We start from the raw sequence: 18075 nt of genomic DNA, 5'->3' as shown, positions 1-18075 counted from the left end.
GAATAGCGACAAGGTTTAAAAAAAAAAATGGGTGTGCGAGAGTACTGGCTTTATTATGCAGATAAATGAAACTATTTTTTTTTATGCTGCAGCTGCATGTTAGATATTATTAATAAATAAAGTCTAGCTCGCAATTATAAATTTTTACAAAATTGAAGTTTACGTTTTCCGATTTCCCTTTCATTCCCATTTTAAATTATAGAAGGAGCAATATACGGGTTTTAGGTCTGCATCGAAAACAATGTATGTTATGAAAGCGTTTTTAAATTATGTGAGAAACCCTGACAAGCTTTGACTCTTTGGTGGGCCTTGTAGGCGTGTAATTCCTGACCGCTTACGACATAATCGTCAACGCATAAATTTCAAGACCTGCCCAGCGGCTGCAATTTACGGCATGGCCGTAAATTTTTATAAATGTCCTTGTAAATAAACTCGCAAATATGCTGATTTAGCTGGGGGCATGGCTAACGGCTGTGGTTTATGCTATGTGCCTTGTGTGTGGCAGTTTTATTGCGAAATTTTGTTTGTTTCTGCGCCTGCTGGGTATCAACAGGGGAATATTATATAATATAAAAAGTATTACTGCAACCTTTGATCTTTCTAAGTATAAGAATATCTCCATGAAGCAATTCACTTTTCGGAAATTTAGACTTTGGAAACAAGACGTTAGTTCTACTCTCTTGTAATATAATTATGAATAATAAAATCAATTAAATTATTATTATTAACAAACATAAAAATATTTAACTAGTATTCTTTCCTTAAGAATTTGCAAAAAATTGGTTCGAACTTTTTGGTGAATAAATTATTTTAAAAGTTCGGTTAATTCTTTTTATACCCTTGCATAGGGTATAATGATTTCAGTCAGAAGTTTGCAATGCAGTGAAGAAGACGTTTCAGACCCCATAAAGTATATAGATTCTTGATTCTTGATTCGAATTCGAATTAAATTTTATACAGTCGTTGGACTGTATCATATAGCTTCCATAGGAACGATCGGAAAATTAGTGGAAAAATAATATGAAAAAATTATATCTTCGGTGTTTTGTAACATATAACCTTCTACGCTTGAAATAACATTTTTTAATTGTTTTTGAATTTCGAATTAAATTTTATAAAAGTCGAACGACTATATCATATAGCTGCCTTAGGAACGATCGGGAAATTAGTGGAAAAATAATATGAAATAATATATGATATGAAAGCCGAAGTTTGTATACCCTTGCAGTTATAAGAAACTTTAGTAACTTCATGCGAAATTTTTAAGGATTGTTGCTGGCTTCAGTGATATTAAAAAAAATTATTTCATTCTTTTATTTTCCCACCAATTTTCCGATTGTTCCTATGACAGCTATATGATATAGTCGTCCGGTTCATTCCATTAATGTCTTTACTTACATATAACTTCTTTCATGTTTCCAAAATATGCTCCGTGAATTGTTTGTTTTTTAAATTCTTTTTTTGGTTTGCCCGCCATCAAATGAAATCAACAAATATTTTCATGGCATAAGGAAGAACAGAAAATTGAAAAAACAGGAAAGCATTCAAAGGTTAAGGGTGAAGAAGGAAAGCAAAGAGAAAAAGCGGTCCATTCCACAAAGGGGACGTCATAAAATGTTCCGTCAACTGTCCATACTCGTATGTTTTGCTCATTTTTTAGCTTCACTCGGATAAAGAGGTTTGGGGGTCACCAGCTGCAATAATAAAATGGTTAAGCCCCGTCCCCTTCACTTCCATCAACCATTGTTCATTGTTGTCGCTTGTAATTTATGGAGCAACAAACAACATTGTTGACATTATTGACAAGCGACTGCTGTTGTTGTTTTTTTTCGCTTACGGAGGGACGAAGGTGGCCCAATTGGAGGATTGAAACAGTTTAGTGTTCTTTTGTTTGTATGTGTCTTTAGAAGAATAAGAATATTGTTAAATGATTTTTCTTGAAATCATTTTGAAGTAAATCATGTCTTAAAAAACGTATTTTCTGTAAAAATAAGTCTAGACTGGAAAACTATTTTTTTTATGATTTTGGATTAGAGACTGTTACCTGAAATTCACAGGTGTTCTTTAATTAAAATATATAAACAAACAAAAAATGTTGAATATTTATTCATGAAAAATAAAATATAAATAAAAAAAATCATTAGATAATAAATCAAAAGTAACAACTTACAACTAAAGCGTTAAACAAAATCCTAAAATTTTGAATTACACTTTAGTATATAATATAAAATAAAGCGGAGATATTCTTTGCGATAACTTGAAACACCTGCAACCTAAATGACAAAGACAACATATTCGGCAGGCAAAAGTTTTGATTGGATTGGTTTATTTTTGGGGCCAAAACACATAAAATATTTAGGTTCACGGCTTCTAATTAGGAACGCGCCAAGCGCTTAAGGGTAAAATAGTCGGCATCGTAAAGTGCTTAAAGAAAGTGGCCTCGCGACATATTGAATTAAATATTAAATCATAAGAACAAAAGACGGTCGAAATTTCTGGGCGGTGATGAACAGCTTTCCGGACCTGTCTTATGTTCTTATAGGAAAGGATATATCCTTGCTACCCCTGCTGCACAGCAGAAGTGACATTTTATGGCAACGGCGTCAGCTGAACTTGATAGACAATTTCGAGTGCGTCATAAACATTTACCATTCGACGTGAGCTCCCATCACGAGTGACTCCTCCACACCCTTGAACTCGTTGGTCCTCTTGCGAGCTCAACATAAATTAACTGCTACATGCATGGTCGTAGCATTAGGCGGGTGTTTTGGCTTGCATGTGACATTGTCTCCTAGCTGATAAAATGGAGATGGTAGGCAGTCACATAGAGTGTCAATCGGTCGTTGTTTTAGATCGGATGTTTAAAATGTGGCTGGATACTGTGAGGTTGTGATGAAGTACATGAAAATCCTAGGATCCCGATTTCTAACTAACAGGATTTATAAAAAATCAAGAAGACTTAAAAATAAATAAAGTAAATAATATCAGTTATAAAGCAATTATTATGTGTCCTTTTGCTGAGGGTATATTGATTTCAGTGAAAAGTTTGCAAAACAGTAAAATAGACGTTTTTGACTCCATAAAGAATATATATACTTGATCAGTATCACTAGATGAGTCGATCTAGCCATGACCGTTTGCCCGTCCGTCTGTCCGTTTTTATGCCAGTTTTAAAGTTATCAAGATGAAACTTTTTCCATTTTCTTATTTATATTACTATATCCTACAGCTTCCATACAAATTATAAAAATAATGAAAAAAGGGTTCAAAAAGGTGTTTTTGGTATTTTTGATCAATTAAATCAGTATAAATGTATTGTACATTTAAATTGGCTTTTAATTATATGCTAGTAAGAGAAATAAGTATTGGAAACTGATATAAAAGATATATGACTTGGTAATTTATTCGCTTTATATACCGAGCACTTTCAGAATAAACAGATGGAAATTATTAGTATTATTATTTACCTTCCTTAATGTTAAGCATGAACACAAATAAGAACATACTTTAATCTTAAAACCTAGTCTAAACTTACCTTAAACTCAAACAACTGTGATAACTTCCAATTAAGCTACTGGAAGAGATCATGAGTTTCTTGTAAGTCAGGACCTCAAGTCATGGCTTTGCCACTGCAAAGTTAAATCCCTGATAAATAGACGTTTCTCCCCATTAGAAACCCAGAACTAATCCTATTTCTCTTCTCTGCCCACAAAGGCAATTACGCTGCAGGCAACAGAAGGCTTAAGTCATGCTGAAGGGGGTGGGAAAAGTGTTCACGTTGTGCAAATGCATCGCAAGTAATTTAATATTTTATGGTATACAATTAGGCGCAATGCAAATGCCCTGAGCCATATGAAACTTGCTACGTGCGACCGAGCCAATTCTGAGGAAATCCCTGCGCTTTCCATCTAGCTCCAGCTGTTATAAGTTATGTTATGTCGGTGGCAATTAGCCGAAATAATTTGTAATCTTACTAACCAGCACGAACAGAAAGATATCTCAGGCAAGCTATAACCATCCACGACAAATTGTAATGTTTCGGATATGCAACATTTTTTGCAATTGAGATTTCTGCACACTTACAACGGTAATTCGTGCTAACTTTTGTGAATGTGCAAATTTATGAACACCTTGCTGATAGAGAGAACAACAAAAGATGTGCTATAGATAAATACTTGGGATGACATATATATTAATATATAATTAAATTAATGAAAAATTAGAAAAACAAAGAATTCAAATGATTAGGTTTATAAAAAAAATTTAATTTTTCAATTTATAGTACCTTACTCCCTATCATTGTATTTTGTTGATTAAATGCAAAATACTTCAATAATATTTTTGTTTAACTGTAGTTCCGAACAAAATGTTCATCTGCCTTTAAGTTCAGCTTTAGTTTCGGACCGATCTGAAAATCAAGAAATCGTAAAGTTGGTGCTCCAAAGGTCGTAAAATTTAATGAGTAACTACTGGACGTCAGCATAAAAATCAATCTAATTTTAAACGGACGTCGTTTTTTGCTGCGCCCCAAGACAACGATGGTAGAGGACACTTGGGACATCGTGTAAAGTAAAATGGTGTGAAAACTTCTCGGCATCCGTGGGGAAATTTCAAAGCTTTCGGAGTTATTTAAGCCGGTTTAGAATAGCTAATCAATCTAATGTCAGTGAATAAAAATGGAGTTATGCAACCACTAAAAACGGCGGTTTATCGCGGAAAGTAAATGCTTTTAATGGGGTTTGTTTATTTTTAGTAACATGTTTATTTTTTTGGCCTGCTTGTAGGAGTTTGTGGCTTAATCCTATAAATCAATGTAAAGATGTTAAAATATATTTGGTACTTTGACCACGATTTGCTTAACACTGTGACGACATAGAAAGTTTCCAAATTTGTAGTAGAAACCTATATGTTAAATCTTTTTGGATTTTGTAACGTTTAGTCAGAAAAAAGGAAGGATTGTGTAATGGATCGCACATAATTGAAATCGGATACAACTGTTGGCCTCAAAAACTCGACTTGTTGGACGATGTGGCTTTCTCACTGAATAGAAGTAAATTCCTAACAAGCATAATGTGAATCTCATGTTAGAGCCCCACACATATCTTATTGCCCAAAACACGGGGCAATAAAACAATTTCCCTTTTCTAGGAGTGAAAATGGGAAAAAGCCTGCTTTTATAAATTCGATTCTCTTCGACTGGAAGCTGCACTTGATTTTCATAGTCAATTTCGTGCGATTTTCTTAATGCAGTTCAAAGGAAAGTTCTACAAATTCCACGGATAAGGGATGTATGCAAAGTGCCTGCCCGCTTTTTGTAAAAGCTGCGAGATATAATAAATTTGCGCTTCGCCAAGGAGTCAGGGTCGCCCATTCTCAAGAGACGTTATGAATTTTCGTATAATATTTCATTTGCAGGTGGGTTAGGCATTATGCGTGTGTGTGTATAATTATTTAAAAAAAAAGTAGTCTACATGACACGAGTTTTCCAGGGAAAGCGGGCAGGTAAGGGTGCTTCCAAACAACCAACAGCAAGCATTTAGACAAATTCTATTTATAAGACCTAATCTATTCAGAAAAACCAGCAATATAATTAATTTTGGAAAAAAAATAAAACTTATGATTGAATTAAAGCAAAGCTAAAGAAAGATTTAAACTTAAGATGTGTCTATATACTCAGAATAACAGGGGTGTCTAATATCGCCTATATAGAACAAATTTCGAACGTTTAAGTTCCTACATAATTCTAAACATTTAGCAAAAAAACAGTTTACGCAAAATAGCAAAAACTTATAGCAGTTCATACATTTCCGCTGACTGTGCAGATGTCTGGAGAAAGTCCAGGCAAATCACAGCGTTTATTTTATGTTTGATTGAAACTGATTAAATTCAGCAGTCAGGTACACCTCGTGCCCCTAAAAATGTTGATTTCAACGCCTGGGTACATTCTCTTTAGGTTTTCATGTGTAATGAGTTTTCGGCACACGTACGGCGCATTGGTTACACGGCAGGAGGCAAAGTTAGGAATATGGGTGTGGATGGAAAGCTGTGCACACAGCGACGTGCGGGTGGAGCATCATGTCGGGGACAACCTGTCATACGCATGGTTAGGGTAAACGGGTCTGATATGAACTCTAACTGATAAAAAAAGGCGCCTTGTTTTCCTATAGTATTCCTACTATACTTCCAAAAAATTATACAATAAATAATCAAGGGTGCCGCAGAAATTACTTTAAAGAAGTCTACAAGTATGCATCAACATAATTTGAATCCGCGATAGAGGTGACGTTTTCTCGAAGACGACTTTCACCTTTCACCTTAATAACAGATTTTCAATCGCAAGAGAGTCTTTTTTTCGTCTTGGCTAGGTCATAGTGTTATCTGCTGTTGAATTCAGACGATTATCACTTTGCACGTCCTACATGCTTTATAGGACCGTTGCTCCATTGCACCCGTTTATACGCGTTGCGTAATCACATCTGGTCCTTGGCTTCGTCCCCGTGGATTAAGCTCATAATGTTCGCAATAGGCTCGCAACGTAAGATATAATTGCAAAAATCAGAATCAATCAAATCAAATGAAAACTAAACCCCTTCCGTGGCTATCCACATTATTCGTCTGCTGACTATAAGTGAGTTAAAAACACCAAAATAGACGTAAGGGACGTAAGGGATTAATAAGAGAGTTTTGCCAGGTTCAGTTGCAGACAGCCTGGCTAACTAAGTGAAGCTTAGCTCAGACCATTTTTTTTGACATGATCACTAGTATTTCTCCTTTGGGAGCCACTCCAGTGCTGCAAAAGTTGTCGCTGTCGTATTTTTTGTATTTTTGTTGCACTATAGGAGTTGATCAGACAACCTTTTCACTAGAAATATGTTTGGGGCCCAAACCAAAAATTAAAAATAAAATGTGTACAAGTAATAATGAATTAGTCAATGGAATTTGGACACATAAAATGTGGTTTGTTCTACTAATTACCTCCATCTAGTTAAAATATCAAAGTTTTTTTAAGTAAAAATCGTTGGTGTTATTCAAGGGCAAACTTACGGTTAAGGAGTAATTAAAAATTAATTAAACATAAACTACTACTACATAAACATAAACTCACGTAGTCTCAAATCAGGCCAATAAGTTATATGCGAAACGATATGCTTTAAATTATTGCCAAAATGGTCACGAAAAAGTTCGATTTTTCTGCAAGAAATATCTCAAATCTAAAAATGCACTCTGGTTTTTAGATAAACACACAAATTTTAGTATGTTTTTGGACTCTTTTCCGTTGGTTAGAACCCTTAGGGTGGTACGCTTCAGCTTGGCGTGATGACGGTTGCTGCTTCCGAAGACGCATACTGAAAAATGGTGGGAATGTGAGAAAAGCAGGTAGACAAGACCGACTGGACACCAAACACCTGTCTAGGAACTAAAATACACATGTGTGAGCCAAGCGAATTCCTGTGAATTGAAATTTTTGAAATTTCCCGTCACAGCCTGCACCTAGCAGACACATTGGAATCCCGTTAATTGCTTCGAGAGAAAGTTTAAATATGTTGCCATGCAGTTTTTATTTAAAGTAGGAAGAACATTCATAAATTATTTAAAGTTAAAGGTGGAGGACTAAAAATTACAAACACAGCTAAATTACTGAAATATAGTTTGTGGGCTGGAAGTTGTGAATGGACAATATTTAAACCGCAACGGTTAACGTCAACAAAGTTGAAACAGAACAGCGGAACAACCGCAGAGTTAACAGTTCAGTTCTTGCGCATCACTAACATCACTCGAAATCCGCTCTCACTACTTAACAGCACTCAACAGCGAGAGCAGCGGCTGCCGTTGTACGCCATTCTAACAGGTTCGTTACAGTGATTTTGTTCATTCGGCTTCGTCAAGTTCATGTTTGCTCCGCGTTTCTTGGTTTTCGCGAAATTCGTCTTGTTATTATTACTAATAGTTATTGTCGCGTATTGTTTCGACAAGTAGTTTTTTAACCTGTTTTTAGCGTGTGTTTGTATCGGTGCAAATGCAAAGCCAAGCCTATCCCAACAACAACAAGTGCGCAAACAACAGCTGTTCAGTTTCTTTTTCGCCCTTAAATGCAAAGTTGAAGCAAAGAGAGCGAGCAAAAAATAGGTAGAAAGCTGAAAAAACAAAAAAATACTGTTAAAAAGAACACAAACAAAAGCAACAACTGAGAACGGCAAAAACGAAAAGCAAAGCAAAAAGAGAAGAAGAAGAGTTTGCGCAGTCACGTGTGCAGTCGGCGTCGACGTTGCAGCGGCCGCAGCAGCAGAGACAGGAAAATTCCCATGCGAAAAATTGACATTCGCGATGATGAAGGAAAGCGAGACGATGATGAAGGACCTGAGACCCGCAGCAACAACAACTAGTACCTGCTAAAAGGAGACAGGTTAGATTTTACCGTTTGTTTTTGTTTGCGTTTTGTCCCAGATCCTTGATCGCAGCTTCCGCTAGCCCCTTTAGCAAACACACACATGTATGTACATTTGTGTAAGAACAGTGCTTTTAGAAAGTATGTCAACGGTAGCAAAAAGTTAAGATAAGAAACCAAAATCACTTGCGACTAATATTAAAGTTTTATTTGCTTGTTTTGTTGGCAACAAATGTCAAGACCCATTATATTTAAAATTTGGTATTGATCAAACAAGTGCATAACTACATTTTGTTATCAATAAAATATTCACGTTCACTTAAACAGTAATTGGCATTGCTATTACTTTGCCGGTACTGTGTGGGTTGTGTTGCAGTGCTGTTGTTATTGTGGGAGGTATGAGTCAAACATGGCGCAATATACCAAACAATTCCATTGATTTTTCTTGTGGGAATAGTTGGGGAAAGCGACGCTGTAGACATGGGAAGCAACGAACTGTTTCGTTAAAAGGAGCCATCCGCACCCTTGGCACCGTTCTCACCCTCTTTCCGGCCTCTTTTTCGCTCCATTCACCAATTCCTCTGCCACCTATTCGTAATCCTTCTTGTTTTATTTGTTGTCGCTTTCCTTTTGCGTCTGTCTGCCGTCGTTGAACTTTTTGCAACAATCTTCGGCTTCTAGTTTGCCTAATGCTAGTTTCTATTTTCCAACTCAGAGCGGGCAATTTCTCCTCCCCTTCCCTACTCTACATAACATCGAGTTGAGTAAATAGTCACTTTTTATACCTTGTGTTTTCCCTCACGGAATTTGTGTTAATGTGGTCCCACATTCCGGTTGCTTCAATCCCTTCGTTTTTCTCATGCAAATTATTTGCTTAACCGCTGGCTTGATTTTTCTTTCTCCAACGCGGTAGGATTCCAGACTCAGCCTTTTCAAAGCTTCCGCAATTCGAAATAAAAATTACTTGAATTTTGTATATATTTTTTCCAGTGAATTTATGTTTATTGGTTATTGCAAATACCTTGTATTTTGAAATTGCTTTACCACTTTTTTTTTTAATTTTTGTAATGTACACTTGTTTATAAATAAATATATTCATTGCATTCGCATTCCTTTTCTTCCGTTTCCTTGTGCCCAGTGGAAAGTAAACTTCGCGTCAAAGTGCATTTACCCGCTTTTCCGGCCCCCTGCACTTCTCCATGGGTGCTGCCAATACGTGTTTACGTGACTGACGGGTTTCCTGTCTTTTTTACCTACAGTATGCCTACTGTTGGTCACATCTTCTCCATTTATTTGCTGTTTTTGTCACAAGGATTCGCTTCGGTTTTCTTTTTGTTTTTGTTACAACTGCTCTTTGTTCTTTGCTTCCTGACAAGAACACTTCAACATATTCTTTTTAATATTTGCTATTTATCGGCCTCATTCTTAAACTTTAGCCAAAGAAAATATATGTATATTTAAAAATTTAATTTTGCTGCGAATTCTTAGCTTTTTTTTCCATTGTTAGACGGTCTGCCACTTGTTTTTCGTGAATGGAATCTTGGCAAATCTTGGCAGATTTCATACGATATGGGTCAAATTTGAACCTCTCTATAAAAAAACAACTTGCACTCTTTCCAAAACTCGGACCGAATGAACAAGGAATAGTTAATTTCGGCAATCTGAAGTTTGTATACGCTTGCAGTTATAAGAAATAATCAACGTCCAATTTGTATACCCTTGCAGAGGGTATAATGATTTCAGTCAGAAGCTTGCAACGCAGTAAAGGAAACGTTTCCGACCCCATAAAAAGATAATTCGAAATTAATAAAAATATAAAAAATTATATTCCCAATATTATTAGATAATATGTCAAAAAAACACCGAAGCTATAATAATATTTAAATTTAATTCTACTTTTTAATATTACATTTAATTTTTTATGATTTATTCATCCATTTTCTACTTGAGCCGTCAGAATACGACTGCTACTACATCTTAAGCTCGCTCAATTTTGGTCAACAGTCCCTCTGTCCAAGCCTGGGCTCACGTGCTTTGCGGCGTGAAATTCTTGAGTTGAGTTGAACTCTATTGGTAATATCGTTGGTAAACAGGTTTTAGATTTTGCTCAAAAGCTTAACTTAAAGTTATCAGTTAAATACTTCAGAATCATAGACTAAAGGGTTTTTTTTTTTTAAATATTATTTTGAAGAGTAAGCGTTCGATAGCCATTCTTAAATCTACAACGTGTAAAAGTTTGCATCAATGTTATTAAAACACCAAGGGTTTTTGGCAAATCCTTTAAAATAAATTATAATGAGACAGAAGTTGACCTAATTTAAATTAACCTACAAACGACAAAGTTAATATTTCTTAAATGTTTATCTTTGCACGGAAAAGTATTTTGTAATATTTATTTTACTTTTTTAATTTGTGATCTTAAGTAAGCAGTTGCGGATGGATAGTAACTACTGATGGAAACATAGTCTTTAAATAACTTCGTCGTTCGTACTCAGTCATTCATTAAATGTTTATCTTTGCACACAAGAGAATTTTGTAATATTTCTTTCAGTTTTTAAATTTGTTCCTTATTTGGAATCTAAAGTAGGCAGTTGCAAATGGCTGGTAACTACTGATGGAAATAGCGTCTTAAAATAATTCCCGCGCTCGTATTCAGTAATTCATTGTCAATGCACTTAAAACGAGTGGCTTTCTAAATGTCTCAATAAGTATTAAGAGGGACTAACTGCGATTTCTGGTCGCATACACAGGCCATGCCCAAGCATCTTACCACCCACTATTTTCGAAATGCTGCCAAAAAAAAGCCAGTTTCGTAAGAACGTGTGTACATTTAATAAATTATTAATACATGAAAAGGTATACGTGCCAGTAGGTTCCTGGGAGTACTCGTATAGACTGGCACGGCTACAAATACGCATACACTCAGGGAAAAATACCGTGCTAAAAACAAGTACAAACAGCCTTTATTTAAGAAAAAGGGCATGCTTATTATTTAAGAACGTTCGTGCTAAAAAAAATTTTAAATTGAGCACTTTTTGGAATTTTACTGTTTCCCAACTGTTTATTCTCAATGTGCTCGATATATAAGGCGGAATTTATTGCACTATGTTAATGCCCGTGAGTGGCAACTCGTAAGTAACTTAAAATATTAATATTATTTCAGAATATTTCAGTTCCCAATACTTATTTCTCTATTTTTAGCATAAAACAAAAACACAGTTTAATATTTGCATATTAATTTAAGAATTTTTGTGCCTGAACATCCTTAATTTATTATTAAATCGATCTTGTTTTTAATCCAATCTGACTATATTTAAGATTGAAGACCGAAAGGTTCAAAAACCTAGTATTTTCGGTCTCGAGAATTGGTGCTTAATGGCAGTACTTTGTTCTTGGGTTCTGTGTTTTCCATGCTTGGCGAAGTTTTGACACCGAAAATACTTGATTGATTTTTTCTGAGTGTACGGATACGTTTACGGCCAAAGCAGACCAGTAACCGTGGCAAACATTTTACGATACAACGTCTCTCTCCACGTCAACATCGACATCGATTTTTGCATAATTGATTAAATAACTGGCCTTTTACCACGGAAGGTAGTGGGAATTTCGGGGCGGATTCCGGAGTGAGAATTTAGGGCGAGCAGGTACTCACAAGGTAAACAAGAAAGAAAGTTAAATTCGGCAAGCCGATGTTTGTTTATCCTTGCAGTTATAAGAAATAATCAATATTAGTAACACCATGTTCAGTTTTTCAGGATTGTTGCTAGCTTCAGTGATATTAAAAAAATGTAATAATTATTTTATTATTTATCTGACCTTTTCATTGACAGCTATATGTTAGACTAGTCCGATTTTTATTAAATTTAATTCAAAATGCTTAAAAAATACAAAAAATAATATTCTACATTTTATAAGATTTTATACTTCTGAACGCGCTAAAAATCTAGTGACGATCGTACCTACAGCAAACAAAAGTTCTGATATCAACCTTTGTTACAAAAATGTATTATATGATAAATTTTCTTAATTTTTAATTAAAAATTATTAATAATTATCCCCACCGGTCCCAACAGATCAAGCTTTCCAAATTTTAGCTTTATAATTTTCACTGCTTTTTCCCTTAAACCACTTAATTTTTTTTAGGTATTGGCATGCAATTCTTTTAGTTTATACAATACCTTTCGATTGTTGTATTACTCGAAGCAATCGGACGATAAGTGTAGATTTTAATTTCTTCGTGTATATATAGTAGTCGCCTCCGCACATTCTCCTGGTGCACATCCACAGTGATATTATTTAAAAAAACACCGAAGCTATAATTTGTATTTTCCCACCAATTTTCTGATCGTTCCTGTGACAGCAATACTCGTATGATATAGTCGTTCTATTTTAATAAAATTAAATTTGAAATTCAGAACTATTTAAAATATGTTATTTTCAAGTGTAGGAGGTTGTATGTTAAGACACACCAAAGATATAAATTTAAAAACATTTAGATTTTGGCGGAAACAAAATCATTTTCATTTCCTCCTAGCTGGCAAACATGTATCCAAACCCACCTATTTATCCCCCAGCCTTATCCGGCCATATGCTAATGGCTTATGTGCTGGCATGTGTTTATATTTTGTGTGTCAAGTGTATATCCTTTTGGCGTACCGAGTGCATTTTCTTGTCATCGCTGACATTTCCTACATCTCTCCAATGCTTTTCCAACTTTTTACTCCTTTTACGCCGCTTCCTCACAACCTTTCCCCATTTTTCGTTTAATAATCATTTCCTTTTTGTTTTCCATGGCGATAAAAGCCAGGTATTATGACTGTTCCACATTCGTGAGTTGTCGGTCAAATTGTCGTGGGTTTAATATAAAAAAGATTTAGGACCGTTTTAAATGTTGCATTTTTAAAATTGAATTTAAATGGGCTTTAAAATGTCGGAAAAATACCACATTGGATTTTTAAAGGATTTACTAATCTAGCAGTTTAAATGGCTCGAACTTTTATTCTTACTGTATTCTTGTTTAATCAATGTCGTCAATTGCACTCAATTTCAGTCACTTTAATTTTGTATGGTTCCCGTCCCCAATTCAGCTAAAAACAATAAAATCATGATTTATATAAATTTGCGTCGCTAATTAACATTTATTTTTGAAATTTTTTTTATGTTGCCAAGCAGAAGCGTTTGCACCACCAAAATTGACCTCACTATGCTTTTTTTCAAACATCATAAAACGGCTAAATTAATATGTTTAAATAGTATTAGTATGTAAATTTAGTCCGGTTTTTTAAAAAGCGTTTATTTTACCTTTAAGTCTAAGTCTAAACTCAATTATATTTGTGTTGAGTGGAAAACCATTACCGTGTTAATGAGCCAAGAATCAACATATATTAAAGTTCTTATTAATTTATAACACAATATTTTTCTATGGATTACATGTAAGGTTTTGGTTAAATATGTATTGTTGGGAGCTTAATAATAAAAAAAAACTTTAAAAGGGAGCTTATACTGCAAAACCCCAAGAAAGAGTGAAACACCGAGCTCTGTTAACCGTTAACAGCTGACTCTCTCAAAAGTTAACTGCTGAGGGTAACAAAGCGAAGAGAGTCGTTTTGACTTTGCGAATATACTTTTGCTTTTTTTTTTACCCATGCAAAGGGTGATAAAAATATGGCAGGATTTAGATCACATATGATCGAAAAAAAATATAATGCATTATAGTTTTTAATTTTCATTATAGAAACGATCGTTTTACCCTTGCAGAAGGTATAATGGTTTTAGTCAGAAGTTTGCAACGCAGTATAGGTAACGGATATATATATATCAGCAGCACTAAACGAGTTGATCTAGCCATGTCCGTCTGTCCGTGCGTTTCTACGCAAATTTTCCCAAGAGTCTTCTTCCTTTTGCAGGTATCTTATAGCGCCCATAGGAATAATCGGAAAAAAATGTTTAAAATATTATATCTTTTGTGTTTTTAACATATAACCTCCTACGCTTGGAAGTAATTTTTATACCCTTGCAGAGGGTATAATGATTTTAGTCAGAAGTTTGCAACGCAGTGAAGGAGACGATTCCGACCCCATATTATATTCTTAATCAGCGTCACTAGACGAATCGATCTAGCCATGTCCGTCTGTCTGTCCGTTTTTCGCAAACTAGTCTCTCACTTTTAAAGCTAAACTTTCCCAAAAGTCTTCTTTCTATTGCAGGTAGTATATAAGTCGGAACCAGCCGGATCGGAAAACTATATCTTATAGCTCCCGTAGGAACTATCGGGGCAAAAATTATATCTTCGGTGTTCTTTAACATATAACCTTTTAAGCTTGGAAATACCATTTCGTAATTAGTTTTGAATTTCTAATTAAATTTTATCAAAATCGGACGACTATATCATATAGCTGCCATAGGAACAATCGGAAAATTAGTGGTAAAATAATAAAATTATATCTACGGGGTTTTTTACATATAACCTCCTACGCTTGGAAATAAGATTTTTTAACTAGTTTTGAATTTCGAATTAAATTTTATTAAAATCGGACGAGTATATCATATAGCTCTGCCATAGAAACGATCGGAAAATTAGTCGGAAAATATGGAAATATTATATCTTTGGTGTTTTTTAACATATACCTTTCTAAGCTTGGATATAACATTTTTAAGTCACCTCTGAATTTCGAATTAAATTTTATCAAAATCGGACTACTACATCATATAGCTGCCATAGTAACGATCGAAAAATTAGTGGTAAAGTAATATGAAACAAAAAAGGAAGTTAACTTCGGCAAGCCGAAGTTTATATACCCTTGCAGTTATAAAAAATAATCAATAATTTTATTAAATTGAATTCGAAATTCTTAAAAATATAAAAATTTATATTCCCAATATTATAAGATAATATGGCAAAAAGCCCCAAAGCTATAATTTTAACATTTTTTTTTAACATACCATTTTTTAATTAGTTCTGAATTTCGAATTAAATTTTATCAAAATCGAGCGACTATATCATATAGCTGTCATTGGAACAATCGGGAAATTAGTGGGAAAATAATATGAAAAAATTATTTACTAAAGTTGATTATTTCTTATAACTGCAAGGGTATACAAACTTCGGCTTCCTTTCTTGTGTTTACTCTCATTTGTCATTTGTATAAATTTTGAAAAAAAACTTTTCCCACCCCAAATCAAATCATTATTTATTTTTATTAAAAGTGTAAAAGCCTGTAAGGGCAGTGTAAAACAATGAAATCAAAGTCTCCGGCTGATCTTTCATATCTTGCTCTTTATTTATAGTTATTTTGCATGAATAATACTCGTGGTATGTATACTTATGTATGTTGCTACTGCATTTTAATTGCGATAACTTTACTGTATACCACACATTACCCGCAAATCATAACTTCCTACATGGAGAAAAGAACGGTGCAATGTATGATTTGAATTTATATCAATTTTAAGTGTTTGTTTGAATTCGTTTCAAATTGTTATGAACTCGCACCAATTTGATATGTGAACAACGAAAAGTATTCGGCTAAATAAGGGATCAGAATTGATTTGCAAAAATACCCAACTGATGACCACTTTTAGTATCTTATTTTCTTTGTCTATTGAAGAGACAAATATATATCAGTTAAATTGCAACGTATGATTCGAATTTATATAAATTTCAAGTTTTAATATGAATCCGTTTTAATATGAATCCGACAAGTGTTCGGGAACATGAAGGATCAGAATTAATATGCAAAAATACCCGACTGATGACCAGTTTTGGTGTCTTATTTTCTCTGTGTATTGAAGAGACCAATACATTTCAGTTAAATTGCATTTCTAGCAAGAACATTGTGAGCGAAACAGCTTTAGACGGTTTGTTTGACAAAACAAATTTGCGTTGCGCAGGAATCCCTAGAATCTGTATGCCAATTACCTGTATTGTAGCTTTTATAGTTTCCGAAATTACAGCGCTCATACGGACATGGTTAGTTCGACCATATATACTTCGTCGGGTCGGAAACGTCTCCTACGCTGCGTTGCAAACTTCTGACGGAAATTTGTGTACCTTTCGCAAGTGTATTTATAAAAAGGGACTAAAAACAAGTTTGTATTTCCAATCAATTTAAGTAAAATTATTTAACTTTTTATTGACTTTTACCGATAAATAATAAAGTAGAACTGTAGTATGACATTAAAGAACTGACCCTTAAAAATAATGATTTTCAAAACAAAATGAGTTTCATATTTGTATGAATACATTTTTTACCAGTTCTGTTAAGAAAAAAATTAATGGTGCAAACTATTCGTTTTTCAGAAAGTCTCTTTATTTTAATTGGTTTTTTATTTTACTTATAATTTAGAACGCGTAGTTTATGGTATATTTTTTTTTGTCGTTTCCAAAATGAGTATAGTCAGTAAGTGGTTAAGAGTTAATCCATCAGTTAACGGTAGCCATATTCTTTTGAGATCTCAGAAACTATAGGAGCTAGAATGTTGGGACTAAGGGTTTAAAAATTAAAATTTGATCGGACCACAAGTCAATAGTCGCCTGTAGACAACCGTTTTACAGCGGAGAAACGTCAGACAACGAAAAATAAAAAAAGGACAGACGCACCCTAGAGTTAAGGCCTCCGCTCAAACTTGCCTGTAATACTTAGAATATATAGCACATGTTTGGGGACTGGGATTACAGTCACAAAGTTTGTCTAGCTTCTATAGCCCGTCTCGTCCCTCTTTAAACCTCTGTCGAGTACTCGCTTTCGTAGTTACTGTGGCAGAGACCAATTAAAATGCGCGACATCACATGTGTGCGAGCATTTATTATAAATCTTCGTTGGAATTGAGTGAAAAATAGTTGAATAAAAAAGAAAAAGAAAAGAAACGACAAATACATGCGGGAGGAGTTTTAAAAAAGGAAGCAGAGGAAACACATGCAGTAAGCTACTTCAACAGTGGACGTCGCTGTATATGTGTGTTGTTGCTGGGAAAAAATTAAAAGTAGTTAACAGTTTACTATACTTTTCTCTAGTAACCGAGACTTCTTGGAGTCCATTATTTTAGAATTACGTTGAGTTACACAAAAAACAACATCAAACTTGCTAAAAACAATCATATATTCGTGATATTTTTGATGACTAGAGTGTCAGATACCGGTTACTAAGCTCGGAACGTGCAAGAGTGAGAAACCCCAAGAAAGCAAGCTAAATAGTCTTTTGTGGTTTTAAAAATGTATTTTTTTTATCCTACTTTTGTGCCCGTACCTTTTGCCGCTCTGCACCTCAAGTTTTGTCAACTATTTGAGTAAGTTTTCCATTCCATGTCGCCCTCTTTATATTTGCTTTCCTCCATATTCCTCCATAAGGGAGCTAAGCTAAAAGCAAAGTCAAGACAATGCAGTTGGATTAGTGCAGTGCGCTATCACTCCAGCACTTAGCAAAGCTAAGGCGAAGTGTCGGTATCCGACAGTGGTCCACTTGTATCTAAGTTGTAATCTCCGTATTTCTCAGTCCCTTTTCATTTCAGTTTCTTGTTTATGTGTCCATTTACTGGTAAAGTTCGTAATAAGCCTACCACTCGGCAGGCATATTTGACTTAAATAGTAACTTTTTACCTATCTTATAAACCGCTTACGTTTATGACTTTCAAGTCAGCCAATCTGGCTAATGTCGAGTAATAAGTTCGTTAAACTTGCCTAACTGCACGTT

The 18075-nt window shown here is 34.6% G+C and overlaps 1 protein-coding gene across 7 annotated transcripts in view; it reads left to right on the top strand.

Moving 5' to 3' along the window:
• The first annotated feature begins 7855 nt into the window (after window positions 1-7855).
• LOC108024147 (uncharacterized protein CG43867) overlaps window positions 7856-18075 on the top strand; it is a 76587-nt gene continuing 66367 nt past the window's right edge. For 5 of the 7 annotated variants that reach the window (XM_044093291.2, XM_017093943.3, XM_017093937.3 and 2 more), the window contains exon 1: window positions 7856-8404. The gene's annotated coding sequence lies outside the window, so the exon portion shown is untranslated. The remainder of the gene's footprint in view (window positions 8405-18075) is intronic. The other 2 variants (XM_050889049.1, XM_017093939.3) reach the window with 1 other exon arrangement.

The sequence above is a fragment of the Drosophila biarmipes genome, chromosome X (genome assembly GCF_025231255.1).
Source record: "Drosophila biarmipes strain raj3 chromosome X, RU_DBia_V1.1, whole genome shotgun sequence".
Classification (NCBI taxonomy): domain Eukaryota; kingdom Metazoa; phylum Arthropoda; class Insecta; order Diptera; family Drosophilidae; genus Drosophila; species Drosophila biarmipes.
This window is presented reverse-complemented; position numbering and strand designations above follow the sequence as displayed.